We start from the raw sequence: 13,717 nt of genomic DNA, 5'->3' as shown, positions 1-13,717 counted from the left end.
TAAGTTCTCTAGACCCTCCTTTGCTTTAGTAGCATGTCTACTCTGCACATACAGTCATAAAACTTCATTGTCAGAAGGAACTTTAGATGTAGTTGCATCCAGTAGACACAATATACAATATAGTATCTGAGCCTTGACTGACTTGTCCAAGTTTGAAGGATGGAGACCTAGACAACAGGAGAGCTGGACACCAAAGTCTATGGATTATAATCTACACAGGCTTCATGTGGGGAAGACAATGTGTCTGTCACGATTAACTCTCCTCCCCCAATAAGTTACCCTGATCAGCTCCAAGTCTCTGCCCACTCTGGCTACAGTAACAACATACACTCAGACATTCTCACGTCAACAGCTGCTTATTCTTTCCCACTCAGTCCCACGACTGAATGGCATTAGATTTGGGGTCTCGAAACCTGTAGTGTAACAGGAAGATGCTCCACTCCCCAAGCATGCCAACGTTCATCCTCTCACAAAACTGACAGCATCCGCAACGATCACTTGGTGGCGCTGCCTCCCAGCTGTCGGTCAGGACCAGAGCAGAATGAGTTCTGCTGTGTGTAGGGGATTATTTTAACATCTTGCTGCGTGCTGCTATAGGACATTACAAAACTTTCTTTACATACAAATCATATTTAGCAATAGACATTTAATTCTTATACGTCTAATAAAAATGAATCACAGACATGCTTTAAAAAAATCTCAGCTCCAAGCCTCTCCTTGGTCTTTTAAATAGTTGTAAAGAGAAAAAAATAAACATAAAGAATATAGGGAGTGTTTTATCGATATTCGATTAGCATGACTAATGATGACAAACTATTAGGCGTCCTTTCTTTTTAGATAATTATAGAATCCCTTTAAGAATGCAAGTTTGCCCTTGCCTTTCCCTGTGTTCGATGAAAGTAGAGGACTGCCTGTGTGGGGTTTATTTCTTAAAGTTGAGATCACCTCAGTTTACTCTTTGGAGTTTGGTGGCTCAGAGCCGTGCAAAGCCTGGATGGGTATCTCAAGAGCCAGGAAGAGTCACAGAGGAGGGGCGGGGAAAGGGAATGAGTAGAAAATCCCTTGAAAAATGAGCTGCTGGGGCAGGAAGATGGGTTTCCTTTCACCCCTTCTCAAGGAAAAACCCAAACTGATTCCTTAACCATCTAACTAGACTACCACAGGTTAGCTTTATGTTTTGTTTTGCTTTGTTTTTTAATGAAGACTTCTTAACATTTAGTTAATCTGCTGAGGCTGGAAGTCATCATCCTTCATGGTGCTGACAGGAGTCAAAGTTTAAAAGAAAACCCAAAGACATGGAATTTGAGAGTGGAAGGGACCTTCGAGATCATTCGGCAGTGTGCCTGACTGTGTAGCGTGCAGCAGGACCACTGGGGCGCTAGCTCATCAGGTACATTCCCCAGCTGCACCCTGGAGCTTTGGGCATCTGCGTTTTAAGCTAGCACCGTTGCAGGTCTTTAGACCTCGTTTTGAGAACCTCTGATTATATCCAACCTCTGCATATGACAGGTGAGGCCCAGATACCTGATAGGAGGGTAAACACCCACAATCTCGGGGGGAAACCATCACAACTTAGATAGAAGATACTCATTAATAAGAACTTTGTGCCTAGGACCACAGCAATCATAGGTAGCCCATTTCTGGACGTCCATAATATAAACCTTTAATACAGAGCCACGGCTTCTCTCTTTTCTAAATAACATTTCAGCCTGTTAAGAGAAGGAAAATTAATGTTCAGAAAAACGTAGCTACTCCATATGTGCGGTAACTACTTTTCTATAATGTCTTATGGCGTCTGGGGTTCAGCATCATTGAACAAGATTAAATGAATGTTACAGAGCTATAAAAGCGCATGTAAAATACCGCAAAACTGTTCGGAGGACTATCAAAGTAGCCTGGGAATGAGCTTCCACTAAAATTAATTGTCACTTTCTAAACGTAGCTTAGCCAAGCTGTTACTAAACTGGAGGGAGTCTTTAATACATGCAAGTGTTAAAAAGAATCAAATAGGCACTCCCCAAAGCATGCGGATGGGAAGCCAGAGGTGATCATGAAGTCAGTACTTCTTTGTCCATCATCGCTACTGAAATCTACAGTCTCATTGTATCTGTGTGTGTCAGATGTGCGTATTAGAATATCCAATAAACTGGCCTTTGGATATTCTATGCTCTGTGTCCTTCTGGAATCATGGGTTTGCAGGAATGTGTGTTACATGTTATTGTTTTGGTTGCTGCCTGAACAAACAACAACAAAAAGACAGTTGACTTTATTCATAGAACCAAACAAATTTCCAGTTTCAACTTTGACCGTTAAGGTTGGATTTTTTTTTTTTCTTGAACATGTTTGGTAAGAAGTCTTTTGAGATTTGTTAAGCTGGCAACTTTGTGTTACAGAGATGATCCTGAAATTGCTTCTGAGTTTCGGGTGGGAAGCTAATGTGTGTATTGTCTTGCTCCGTGCAAAGAAGCAGTTCTTACTGAAAGTGTGAGATGGAAAAGCTGAGTGCAGTTTATCACTATGTAATAAATGGGCGCTACTGAAGACTTTGAAGACCTTAATACACACGGAGCAGGCTATTCTCAAGCGCAGATGTTTGGGGAGCAACTATTAAATTCCCTTCAAATTTCTCAGACTGTAACCAGGTAATGGAGCCTTCTCTCACCCACTGTGGGTGTTTGTAAGCCCTGTTGACTCTGGCTCCTTTGGTATTCACTAACCCTAAGTCACCATGACCTTGCACGCACCCTCTGGGAGCATCTCTTCCCGTCGGATTAGTACACAAGAGAATTTCAAATTTAAACTCACGGCACACACTTCAGCTGGAGGCAACTAGCAACATTTGTCTCCCGTTTCAAATCTTATCAGCTGGCTTGAAAGCGAGTCATTATTTCAAGCCGCCGTCTTACCTGTGTAAGCCGAACCGGGTTTGCTTGCCTCATGTTGCAGATGGACTCGTGCCCCTCCCCCCTCCCCCATCACCCCATTTTATACCATCTGTGCCCTGTGCAGTCTGGGACCCCTTCACATCTGGCTACAAGCTGGTGTAATGCCCTTCCTTTTGATCTGGTCTCATCTAGTGATTTGCTCAGTATTTTTAAGGTCAGACTGAAAACTTTTTCTGTTCTGGTTATTTTTGATTTTATATCTGTGTGTGTTTGATGTTCAGATACATGTGAAAGTTGCTTCTATGAGCCAGTAATTTTTATTCCAGCCGTTTGCAGCGATAAGGTAAGTTGAGCCTGTGTTCTTTTCACTCAAAAATGTAGTGATTTATATGTTTGGTGCAAATGTTTATTCATACCAGAGTCTTTGCTGTTTTTGCATCTGGGACTCTATCGCTATGGATTTATTATAGTCCTTCTTTTTTTCAAGAAAAAAAATTAGAGCGTGCTTAAGAGTTACTGCATCTCGGGACTTGATGTCGAGATCTTTCCTCATCTATTGCCACTAATTCTTACTCTGGATTTGGGTTCTTGTCATTTAAAAAAAAATACCTTTTCATCTTCTGGGTTTAAAATCTCACGCAGTTGCATTATCTTGATCTTAACCGTGTTTCAGATATATGTATGGCGGTTGTCCTAACCCTGGTTGTTCCAGCACAGCTCTCTACCAGACGGCTGTGTTGTGCTTGGAGCTCCTTCCCAGTGCCTAGCCTGTAGCAGAGTCTCTGGCTCCTGGTTTCTGGTGTTTGAAATGAATGCGCTTGCCAGAGGACTCAACTTGGCCTCGTGGAAAACATTTTGCATATTCAAATTCCTTTTTGAACCTTTTATTCAGGAGAGCTTAAGTACCTTAAGTCTACTACTTGGGTGGTTCAGGTGTCCCACCTAAGGAAGAAGAAATGAATCGATTCTTCCTTTCTGGTTGCATAATACATCCCTTTAGAGCAAACAGAACCACCTGAAAACTCTTGTATCTTCCATTCATCTCTACGGTCTTACAGTAGGAGCAAGCAATTCAAGATTATGCGTGTGATACCCAATTAATTTTAACACAGCGAATTTAATGAAATCTGTGAGGGGCAGGGCATAACACAGAAGACTTTAAAATGTTGTACTGCCTCCTCATATTGGAGTCTGATTCCGGTGGCTGTGCATGCTCTGTTGACGTTAGCATCTAGTGTGTATGGATGTACTTTTGGAACTTGCTGTTGGTCGTTCTGTTCGTACAGGCACTGCCTTCCCACCTTACATACCGTGTTTAGGAGGCTAAGACCATACATGCATGCCTTTTCTTTCTCAGTGATTCTTTCAGTGTGATGATTACTGTTGAGAAAACAAAAGAAAAGAAACTTTTAAATGCTTCCACTAGTGAACGCACTAAAAAAATGTCTGGAATCCTTACAGGCTGATGGGTCTTTTGTTATAGGAAGAAAAGAAAACAGTAGCTTTTACAAGGCTCAGCAAGTTCAAATATATATCATTGAAATATATTTCTATTTCCCATCATCTGGCTAGGCTACGGTGCTGACTAGCTTATTTCTTGCCAGAGAAAATAAGTTTAAATCATAAGCATATTTAACTAGCAAGCATAAATCATAAGCCTTTCTAACCGTAAGCATGCTGAACTCTGCACAGTTTGTACAGATGGCGTGGTTGCCTCTGTACCCCTCCCCACCGTGAGGATGTGGACAAGCTCCTACTCCCCAATTTCCTGTGCAGCTCAGGGAACTGAAACCATTTGTTTTACTGCGCATACAGAATTCTATAAAGTCTGGACCGAGAGCAAGGTTTAACATGATCCTCCTTTCCTACTGAAGAGTGATGGGGGTGAAGATGGACTCTCTTTGGAAGCTGTATCCCAAAAGTACCCAAGTGACAAAAGATAAGATGCTAGCTAGTTTTTTGAATGCATCTTCTCTAAGAAAAAAAACATGGCTCGGAGGTTTATGGGCTTCAAAGAGCAACTTCCAGGAGGTTGACTTGATGGCAGCTCTTTTAGACTCTGCACACAAAATTCTGCTTGTGTTTTGTAAGCCCTGGCTAACCCTATGATTCAGTGTCTGGGCAAAGTTCAACATGCCTTGGCTATAGGGTAGCTGTATTTCTATACTCACACATATAGTGTCTGTAATAATATTAGCGTGCATTGAGTGGCATCCCATCTAAGCACACAGATGACTCCCCATGCTATTACTCCCATTTTCTGTGTGTGGAAGTGGAAGCTAAGGCAGGTGGAGGAACTTGCCCAGGGTCTCACAGGGAGTGCACTGCAGAGCTCAGATGTGTCTTCATTGTTCTCCCAAGTTCCTATGGCTCTAACTTGTTCTAATGCTAGGGCCTTGATAGAAGTTGAAGATTCCCAAAGGCAAGAAGTTTGAGATTCCTTATGCCTCCCCTCTCCTTTTTTTAAGGATCTGTAGCTTTAGGAAAAAGATGGAAACGTTGCTGGCCTCATCCAAAATGTTCTCTTTACAGATGGGGCAATGATCCAGAGGCATGAAACATGTGCTTAAGGTCACGTGAGCAGTTTGTAGAAGGGTCACCACTGGATCCCAGAACCTTTGCTGCAATGCCTTACCCCCTCTCCCCTCCAAAAGTACACATTTTCTCACCTGCTTTTTGCAGCAGATCCTTGTGAGCAAGTCAGTCTTGAAAATAGTTTCCATCCCGGGGCCCTCCATGCACTTGCTTATTTTCTCAAGGTTTTAACGGGGAATTAAAAACACTTACATCCGAAGCTTGCTTTTCTGTCTCACTTATTGAGTGCCCAATCTGTAGACACACATGCCTAACACTCTTCTCCGGAGAATGTACAAGAATAACACGTTTGACTGCTGTGGATGGCAGGTGAAAAAGAATTACTGCTGTAGCGTGTAGGCCCTTAAACATGTTCACGGCCAACTCAGGATTATCCCGGCACAGATGGATCAGGCAAAACTCACTTCCCACTGTTCACTGGTGACCTTTAGCTGTTTGTGTTTGTGAAGGCTTCTATAGAAGCCTAGACAGGAGAACGGAGATGCTACAGCTTGATTCCTTGACCAGAGGACCAGGGTCCTGATTCAGGTTTAGCGGCTTTCCCACTTAGGAGAGTCTCTGAATTGAACCCACCTGGGATGCACAACTTGGCCTTGGTTGTGAGCTGTCAGAAAGCAAAGGGGATGTAATGCAGGGAACTCAATTATTGGGTTCAGATCCTATTAGCTGGTGCCTAGAGCAAGTTACTCAACTGTTCTGAGTCACAGTTTCCTCATCTTTAGGAAGGAGAAGGGAACTGCTTTGAGACAACATAGGAAGGGGGCAGCTGGAGGCTCTGCACTGGGTAGAGGATTAGCAGGAAGCCCTTTCCTGGGGTCGTCCCTGTGCTGAGAGTGGCTGATACAGGGAGACTTGCTCACTTGACGCTGGAGGTGCCCACCCAGCTTCCCTGGTTAGGATACCACAAGAGCCTTTGGTACTCTGCCCAAACCTACTGACCACTGTGCCTCGTCATGCCATCTAGGCAAAAGCAAATTGTCCCCTTCATTGGGTTCGGCATACCTGCTTACCTAGCTGGTTTGCCGTGAGTAAGTTTAAAACGTAAATGAACTTTCCAATCAATCACTTTTCCAACAATATTATTGGCACTTCTGTGAACTATGCAAAGGAAGTGCAGTCTATAAAAAGGTTTTCTAGGCTGAAGAAATTCATGGTGACATGGAAGCTCCATCCATATTGTCCACTGTGAATTATAGGCACCCAAATGTGTAAGGTAACTGTTGGACAGTCTCAAGGGTTCTTTGTATTATGCAAATGTTATTATTCTCATCACCATTGTGTATGTGTGGAGGGGTATGCATGCATGTACGCGAGGAGACTAGAGGCCGCCTTAGGTTAGTTCCCAGGAGCTGTCCGCCTTGGTGTTTGGAGACAGGGTCCTTTATTGGGACATGAGACTGGCCCCCTGGACTTGTCCGTTGCTGCTTGCCCAACATGTACAACTACTCATGGCTTTGGTTGTATGTACTGGAGATCGAACTGAGGTCAGAAAACAAGACATTTATCGACCAAGCCCTCAATGCCCAGGCTCCTGCTTGCATTTATTCTAGTCACGGATGGCTTAAAGGAAAGCTGGTGGGCACTTGTATGGCATATTTCTATATGCTATATTGACTTATTCCCTCATGAAGTGATTGCTGATCAGCTGTAGTGTGCCAGGCCCAGAAAACCCAAACCTACACAGCACATCCTCTCGACTTCGTGGAGCTTAGAATTTCGAGAGAGATCATTAAAATGGGGCCACTAGACCTAAAGAGGGGGAAGAAATGAACTCAAACATTGAGTTCCCCACATGTGGCCTACAGTACAGACTCACTGAAACATTTGGATGTTGTCAGAAGCAAAGTTTACTTTTGTTTTCGATTCAAAATATCCTTAGCTTTCTAAAGCTGAGTGAATCCACTAAGCTCCTTATTATTTTAAAATTCTCTAATAACTGTTTAGACACTGGAGTCAGTAACCACAAAGGCTGTTTGTAATTTGTTGGCACTTCCCAGACCTCTTTAAAAGCCGAGCAAGCCCCTGACTTTTGCTCCCTAATTCACTGGGTCTTTATGTATACACCTGAGGGTAACAGTCATAAAAAGGCCCATGCACCAGCACGTTAACTGTGGGGTTCTTGCGTTGTGGAATGTATCAAGATGGCTTACTCTGTAATTTTTAAAAGCCCTGTAACTTCTTATAAACCATCTATAGCACCTGAACAAGAAATATGACGCTAAGACCAGGCTTAAATATCTCAGGGCCACTACCTTATGCGTTTTCAGCAAATCAGGAACTCCACTAAGTGCCGGTTAACAAGACCAGAGCTTCATAAATGAGCATCTGCCCCGTGACCCAGCGGGAGACCCCTTCCATATTCATTCCGGAAGCGCTGGCTGACCCCAGTTCAGCACTATGACTCTCCCGCTCTCCGCGGGCTTTTAAGATTGGCTGGAGGTCGCATCCCACCACCCCTAGGCTTTGCAGTATCTTCACATGTACAGGGCCTAGGAAGCCCTGTAGCCCTGCTCACTCTCTTTTAACAAAGACAGCAAAAGGGAACCTTTCCCAGGGAGAAGCCCACTTAGAACACTCGCGTGGAAAAGGTTTTGAAAGTAAAAGCGGCAGCATCGGTGTGAGCAGGCTGTTGTGCCTCCGTGCACTATTCCCTGGGACACCACCGCTGAGTCCCCTCCTGACCTGGGCCTCCAGCCCAGCTCCATCCTTCCACTTCAAAGGCTTGGCTCTGAGCGGATCACACATTTTGCTTGATGACAAATTAATCAAACTTGATTTCTTGGATGAGATAGATACTAAAGAGCTACAACTCCCCGCGGGCCCCGAAAGTCAATACGGCCCTTCTGGCTCCGATTAGAGTAACAAAAGGATATCTGAGAGCCATCTTCCTCCCAGCCTGGGCTGAGGGCTGGAGCTGAAAGGCAACGGGGCTTGTAAAGGAGAAGGGCCTTATTAAAACACATTTCAGCTGTGGCCAAGTGCATGGCGAGCCCTCCTGATGACTTTGAGAGATGCCCACCTCGTCTCAAGAGCAGCGTTTCCGCTTCAAGCAACCTAGAGGAAGCAGTATATTAAGCGTCTGAAATGTTTATGGATCGCCCCCTTTTATGTTCCTGCCGTGAAGATGAGTTTAAAAAAAGAAAAGAAATCGGCCTGGGAGATCTGGCAAATGTTAGAGATAGCTCAAGTTTGGATAAGTAAATTTACTTCCATGGGGGTTAAAAAAAGAAACTCCCAGAGTCCAGGGAATTATTTATGTACCTGTGAAGGCAGGCCTGGGACAAGGTGAAGTGGTGAGTCTCAGAATGCAATCATTGCAGCCCACTCACGTGAGGGAGCAGAGGGAGCCTTCTGCTAAATCGGGGAGCACAGGATTTCAACGCAAACCCCTCTCAGCAGCTCTGTCTTCCGCCTGTTCCGTGGAGCATCCAAGGACATCGCTTGCCTCCTTCGTGTGATTGCTCTGTGGTCTATTTTTAGAAGAATTGCTGCGGCACAGAATATGGTCCCCTGACTGCTCTGGGGGTGCTTTATGCCCTTTCCCAGAAGACTTCAGAAAAGGGGTTCCTACCTTCACTGCACACAACAGTGAAGAATCCATAGGTGGTCCCTGTAATAAGCAGATAGACTGCACCGGCCTATGTCAGAGCGGGTTCCTGTTAGACAGGACTGACTTGAGGGCAGCCAAACCCTTGTCAGCAGCAGGCACAGGCCGGCAGGGGTACTCCGGGGATGATTGAGAACCCTGAAGGAGGCATTGAGGTCACAAGGACCCCATGCTTCTCATTCCTGGACATTTGTCTTGAAGATCTTTCCCCCAAGTATCTTTCTGCTCGCAACTGCAGTGCCCAAGATGTTTGTACCACTCCAGGATGCTTAATAACTTAAAGCTGTGTTTTAGATTCAAACAGAGAGCAAAATACATGGAGTTCTGCCTCCCTCTCCCTGCGAACTCCTCCAGCTCTGACATGTGCACTCTGTGCTGTGTCCACCCAGCCCCGTGTCTTTCTGGAGCTCTGGTCTGGATCCCCCACCTGTGTGCCCTTAAGGAGACCCTGGGGAGAGTCAAGAGCCTCCCACCGCAAGCCTGTTCTGCACTCTCTAATGGGGAGCATCCTTCCTTTCTTCCAATACCGGGAGCTTGGGTTTTCCTGTGGCCTCCACCATGACCCCTGACCTGTTCTGCATGATGTATATGACTTTGTCAGTGTGGTCCTGAACATATCATTCACAGGCCTTGGTCACAGTCCTGCTCATTCACAGCCCTTCACAGAGCTGGTTGGTGGCAAACAGAGGCACCAGCTTTTCGCCAAGCTCTTCACAGATCCCACCCAGGTGAGCGGATCAGTTTCTGACTGGGGAGATCAGTGTCTCCCACACTCTCTAGACTCCTGTCTTGTGAGGTCTTATGATGGGGGGCCGGTGCACTACCTGGCTTCCTGTCTGTAAGAGGAACAAGGAGGGACACCATCATGGAAGGTGAGAGGAATTAAAAACCCGTGGAGGCCTTAAACCAAGTCCTCTGAGCTGGCCTTGCAAGTCTGAGAATCAGAATCTTGGTAGCATAGTTCACTGGTCACAGTCCACCTAAGTGTTAGCTACAACTGGTTATTTTAAACTCATATTCTGAAGCAGGGTCCAGATACTAGCACCCCTCTTCCCACAAAAAGTCTTTTTTTAAGTATAAAAATACTACATGCTTGTTTTTCCCCTTACAAACAATAGCCACGGCTAACATCACATGTACTCCCCCGCCTCGCCCCCTCCCTCACCCCACAAAATGTTAAAATCAATTTCAAAATCAGTTTCTACGCTGTTGTGATATATGTGGTTGAAACTCCAGCATTCAGAAGACTGAGGCAGGAGGTTCAAAAGGTCAAAGCCAGCCTGGACAGTCTAGGAGATTCTGGCTCAACAATCAGAATGTATGAAAAAATAAATAAATCCAAAGTGATAGTCAGAGGAAGCAACAAGCCCTGTGACTATGGAAAGATGTGGGAGGCCCAGTGCAAGACATCAGATGGGCCACTAAAGACGACAGATAAAGAGATAGATAGATGTAACACCCGATTCTGTGTTACCCCCTCGGTACAGTTCGCGTACCACTGTACCGTACGCGAGTCGGGCAAGGGCCTGGAGATTGAAAGAACACACAAAGAGACCAGGGTCATTCGAAAGGAGATCAGCCAAATGCCGTTTATTCAGCTTTGGGGAAATCCTTATATACCTAGCTGCTGCACAAGGATTTCAGGTGGGACATTACCACACCAAAGATGGAGTCAACAATGCCCTACAGCTAATCACCAGGCGGGGCAGGGGGAGCACAGGAACAAAGAGAATGCTTTAGTTAGCTGACCAGAAACTGTCCTCAAGATGAACCCCAGGAACAAGGGCAGACCTGGGCCCTACAGATAGATAGATAGATAGATAGATAGATAGATAGATAGATAAAAGGGACTAGGTTGAGGTGGCGATGAGGCCTTGTCCAGATGAGCCTGCGGACATAGTTTATTAGCAAAAACCTGTCTCCTCCCCACTTAAGATGTTCTTTACTGGGAAGGTAGCCATTATGTTTCCTGTCAGGGAGTAAGGTGTCTCCTGCACACCCAGAAGGCTGCCTGGGCTCCACAGACAGAGAGGTAAAGAGTCTCTGAGAGTAGTGAAGTCACCCTTAGAAGGTGGCATTCTTTATCTTCCCGCGGTTGGAAAACCGTTGGTCCTGAGGCTTCATCAGAGGTTACTCAGTTTAACTCTAGGGAGTCTTGTCACTGTTGTGATGCAGAGTGGTCCTGCAGAGACAAATGGGGGTTAAAAGCTTTGATTTCCCTCTCTCTCTCTCTCTCTCTCTCTCCTTTTTGTTCTGCTAAATAGGCTGTTGTGTCTCTATGCTCATGGGATGGGGGAGGCTCAGCAGCCCTAGGATGTCAATCAAAATGAAAAAACTAAGATTGATGGGCATCAGGAGTCCTCAGGACTAAATCAATGGGAATGTTCTCCGGTGCCAGTGGCATCGCTGGCTTCGGACCGTGCCTTGGCCTGGTTCTAACAAGTCTCCATAGTCCCTTTATGGGGATATTTTATTTAGTTTTAAACCTCTTTTAAAACCTCATGTGTTACAGACAAATACACGTAATTAGTTCAAAGCCTGAACTGTTGGAGAACAGAATGTATTTGTCTGTGACAGTACAGGTTTTAAAAGCAGATCCTGTTAGAAGTGACAGATTTCCTATCTCTGATTTTTCTTACTTGCATTGTAAGAAGTTCACAATAGGTGACAAGTGTCTATTTTTAGCCGCTGTGGCAATGCGCTGCTTCATTTTTAGCAGGTAAATAAAGCCCAGGAACATGGGGTTCTTTGTAAGTCACCTCTCTTGTGCTTCCCATCAGGATGTGCATGGATGACCTCAGCAGCATTGCGTACAAAGGTCATTAGGGGCTGCCTGGCACTGCGCTGGCTGGCGTGGTCTTAGGAGCACCCAAAACAGTGGAACCCTTGAGACCCGTGTTAAAGGCTGGCGTTGTTAGGGAGTGAGCTTTCTCGGGGTCTCAGGTGGAGGCCCCTCATTGCTTTTAGGCCACCTTCTTCCTCCCAGGGCTTCCATGACAGGTTTCTAAGACCCAACTGAAGCTGGTCCTCTAAAGACACTATCTGCACCGCCCCCCATTCCTGCCCTGTTATAGGCCCAGGCCCAGCAATGGCTTTTCTTAGAGCACTTGCAGCTCTCTGCCAACCCTCTCTGACCTTTGTCTACCCAGGGCTTCCTAATTCTCCCTTTGAAATATTCAAGGCAGCTGGGAAGGAGGCCAGAAGCCCAGCGTCCCTTCTTCTGTAGTTTGGGCTAGAGAGGAGAGGACCTTTGTTCAAGGTCACAAACCAGATGAGCTCAGAGCAGCATTTACTCCCATCTCTCGGCCACCGCACTTCTCCACACACAACTATGATTATACATCTGCCCAGGAAGCACATCTCTGTATGCTGTATTCTGCTTTTATTTTCAGAACTGAATTTATTCTGAGGATGAATTTTTCACTTATTTTTTTACAAGTTCGGAGGCAGAGGTAGGCGGATCTCTGTGAGTTCAAGGCCAGCCTGTTCTACAAGAGCTAGTGCCAGGACAGGCTCCAAAGCTACACAGAGAAACCCCGTCTTGAAAAAACAAAAACAAAATTTACAAGTCTCGAATTGCTAGCTTGTAACTTTGGGGATAAGAGAAGGGAGGGCCACTGTGAACACCTTTACCATAACAGTACTTTGTTGTAAGAGATCCTGACCCCCAAAAGCAACTAAGACTCTCATTAAAAAAAAAATAACAAAAAAAAAACAAAAAACAAAAAACAAAGGGCCGGGCTGTGGTGGTGCATGCCTTTAATCCCAGCACTAGGGAGGCAGAAACTCGGGGATCTCTTTGAGTTCCAGGCCAGCCTGGTTGAAGGAGCGAGTTCTAGGACAGCCAGGGCTACTCAGAGAAACCCTGTCTCAAAACAAATAAACAAACAAACAAAAAACAAAACCAAAAAGACAAAAAGAGAAAAAAGGTTTTTGACCTAAGTGTGAAGGGCTCTGCTCTGTGTGTTCCCTGGTTCATCATCCTTAGCTTGACTCCCCTGCCTGCCTTGGCGTTACTCTATCTAGTTCCTAAGGAAACCGTGCTGCATGACCGCATCCTTCGGACCGTGTTCTGCTAGCTACCGACTCCTCCAGTCCTCCTTGAGTGTAGTTTCGTATACAGTGTTGTACACTTGTGTATATATGTACACACACTCTCTCTTATTTTAAAGGGATGGGCTGGCTCTTGACTCAAAGAATCAATATTTTAATCCATAGATGAACTTTCCCTCTGTTTGTGCTTGAAAGCCGCACAGGGCACCCATGTCCCTGGCTGTATTTTTTAGGGGGATTTTTTTCTAGGAAGGAATCAGAAATGTAAAAGAAATACAACTATGAGAATGGGGTGGCTGGCTGTGTCCTGGCTCACCTCACCTCGGCTTCGTCCAATGGAGGAGCAGGCTTGTGAAGAAAAAAGGGAAATCTGTCCATGATGAATTTTCTAGTATAATTTTTTTTCTGTAGTCAAATTTGGTATTGAATATTCACCAGCTAGATTTCAAGAAATGCTACCTTCTTATAAGTGCCGGAAGGAGACAGCGACGTCGAGTTGGGTGGGAGTGAGTGCCCAGCATCCGAGAAACCAATAGCCTAGCCCCTATGCTTCAGGCTCGGCTTTCAAGCCATCTTC

The 13,717-nt window shown here is 45.3% G+C and overlaps 1 protein-coding gene across 3 annotated transcripts in view; it reads left to right on the top strand.

Moving 5' to 3' along the window:
- Window positions 1-13,717, top strand: part of Eif4e3 (eukaryotic translation initiation factor 4E family member 3) — a 417,079-nt gene that overhangs the window by 43,857 nt on the left and 359,505 nt on the right. The window lies entirely within an intron of this gene.

This window comes from Microtus oregoni, unplaced genomic scaffold, assembly GCF_018167655.1.
Source record: "Microtus oregoni isolate MIOR12 unplaced genomic scaffold, Mior012 000002F_ref0000024, whole genome shotgun sequence".
NCBI lineage: Eukaryota > Metazoa > Chordata > Mammalia > Rodentia > Cricetidae > Microtus > Microtus oregoni.
Note: the sequence above shows the minus strand (reverse complement) of the source record. Positions and strands in the feature narration are given on the sequence as shown.